Source organism: Antechinus flavipes, chromosome 5 (genome assembly GCF_016432865.1).
Source record: "Antechinus flavipes isolate AdamAnt ecotype Samford, QLD, Australia chromosome 5, AdamAnt_v2, whole genome shotgun sequence".
Lineage (NCBI taxonomy): Eukaryota > Metazoa > Chordata > Mammalia > Dasyuromorphia > Dasyuridae > Antechinus > Antechinus flavipes.
Genome location: NC_067402.1, coordinates 80,903,337 through 80,906,059, shown reverse-complemented (window position 1 = coordinate 80,906,059; position 2,723 = coordinate 80,903,337).

The following is a 2,723-nucleotide window of genomic DNA, read 5'->3' as shown; positions in this document are numbered from 1 at the left end:
TGAAATAGCATTGTGGTATAAGAAATGACAAGCAGGATGATTTCTGGAAAGATTTATGTGAACTGATGCAAAATGAAGTGAGCAGAACCAGGAGAACATAACAGCAATATTGTACTATTTATGATTCTGAATGACTTAGCTATTTTTAGCAATACAATGATCCAATGATGAAAAATACTATTCATCTACCCCCCAAAATCTGATGGCTTTGAATATAGATGTAAGCATACTATTTTCTATTTTTTTCCTTCCTTCCTTTCTTCCTTCCTTCCTTCCTTCCTTCCTTCCTTCCTTCCTTCCTTCCTTCCTTCCTTCCTTCCTTCCTTCCTTCCTTCCTTCCTTCCTTCCTTCCTTCTTTCTTTCCTTTGCTTCCTTTATGAATTTTCTTCAACAAATGACTATTTTACATGATTGCACGTGTATAATCTATATTAGATTGTATATTATTTTGGAGAGAGGAGAGGGAAAGGAAGAAAAAGTTGAATGTGGAACACAAAAAATTTTTATTATGCAAAACATTTCTATAAGAGTCATGTTGTAAAAGAAAACATAGATCTCTTACTCTAATTTAAAAAAACCCTCAAGAAAAATAAAGTTGAGAGAAGACTGGGGGGAGAAGGGGGGAGAGAGAGAGAGAGAGAGAGAGAGAGAGAGAGAGAGAGAGAGAGAGAGAGAAGAGAGAGAGAGAAGTTTAATTTTATTCAGACAGTTTCTTTTCTCTATATTTTCATGAGTCCTTCAGAGTACTTGTGGATCATTGTACTGTAATGCCAGAGAAACTAAGGCAAGATAGAGATTAGAGAGTTTTTAATGGATTTCTGAGGGAGAGATTTCCTGGGACCAAAGGATCCATTTTGGTCCCAGGGCTGATGTCTCAAAGCATTTGGCAGCAGCAGCAAATGTGAGGTTCCAATGATTTTTATATACATGGCTCTAAGATCAGGGTAGCAAGGCAGGGGATGGAGTCCAGGCATTGGTAAATAGGAAGGGGGCAAGGAGGAGAGAATTTCTAAGGAAGGAGCATCAATTTGGTTCTGACAGGATGGGGAATAGGACCATGAATTCTTTTTTTTTTTTTTTTAATATTTTATTTTATTTTATAATAACTTTATATTGACAGAATCCATGCCAGGGTAATTTTTTTTTACAACATTATCCCTTGCACTCGCTTCTGTTACGATTTTTCCCCTCCCTCCCTCCACCCCCTCCCCTAGATGGCAAGCAGTCCTATATATGTTAGATATGTTGCCGTATATCCTAGATACAATATATGTTTGCAGAATCGAGCAGTTCTCTTGTTGCACAGGGAGAATTGGATTCAGAAGGTAAAAACAACTTGGAAAGAAAAACAAAAATGCAAATAGTTCACATTCGTTTCCTAGTGTTCTTTCTTTGGGTGTAGCTGCTTCTTTCCATCATTTATCAATTGAAACTGAGTCTTTGTCAAAGAAATCCACTTCCATCAGAATACATCCTCATACAATATCGTTGTTGAAGTGTAAAGTGATCTCCTGGTTCTGCTCATTTCACTTAGCATCAGTTCATGTAAGTCTCTCCAAGCCTCTCTGTATTCATCCTGCTGGTCATTTCTTACAGAACAATAATATTCCATAACATTCATATACCACAATTTACCCAGCCATTCTCCACTTGATGGGCATCCATTCAATTTCCAGTTTCTAGCCACTACAAACAGGGCTGCTACAAACATTTTGGCACATACAGGTCCCTTTCCTTTTTTTAGTATCTCTTTGGGGTATAAGCCCAATAGAAACACTGTTGGATCAAAGGGTATGCACAATTTGATAACTTTTTGGGCATAATTCCAGATTGCTCTCCAGAATGGTTGGATTCGTTCACAACTCCACCAACAATGCATCAGTGTCCCATTTTCCCACATCCCCTCCAACATTCATCATTATTTTTTCCTGTCATCTTAGCCAATCTGACAGGTGTGTAGTGGTATCTCAGAGTTGTCTTAATTTGCATTTCTCTGATCAATAATGATTTGGAACACTCTTTCATATGAGTGGTAATAGTTTCAATTTCATCATCTGAAAATTGTCTGTTCATATCCTTTGACCATTTATCAATTGGAGAATGGCTTGATTTCTTGTAAATTTGAGTCAGTTCTCTATATATTTTGGAAATGAGGCCTTTATCAGAACCTTTAACTGTGAAGATGTTTTCCTAGTTTGTTGCTTCCCTTCTAATCTTGTTTGCATTAGTTTTGTTTGTATAAAGGCTTTTTAATTTGATATAATCAAAATTTTCTATTTTGTGATGGGTAATAGTCTCTAGTTCATCTTTGGTCACAAACTTCTTTCTCCTCCACAAGTCTGAGAGATAAACTGTCCTATGTTCCTCCAATTTATTTATAATCTCGTTCTTTATGCCTAGGTCATGGACCCATTTCGATTTTATCTTGGTATATGGTATTAAGTGTGGGTCCATGCCTGATTTCTGCCATACTAATTTCCAGTTATCCCAGCAGTTTTTATCAAATAATGAATTCTTATCCCAAAAGTTAGGATCTTTGGGTTTGTCAAACACTAGATAGCTATAGTTGACTATTCTGTCTTGTGAACCTAACCTTTTCCACTGATCAACTAATCTATTTCTTAGCCAATACCAAATGGTTTTGGTGACTGCTGCTTTATAATATAATTTTAGATCAGGTACAGCTAGGCCACCTTCATTTGATTTTTTTTTTCATTAATTCC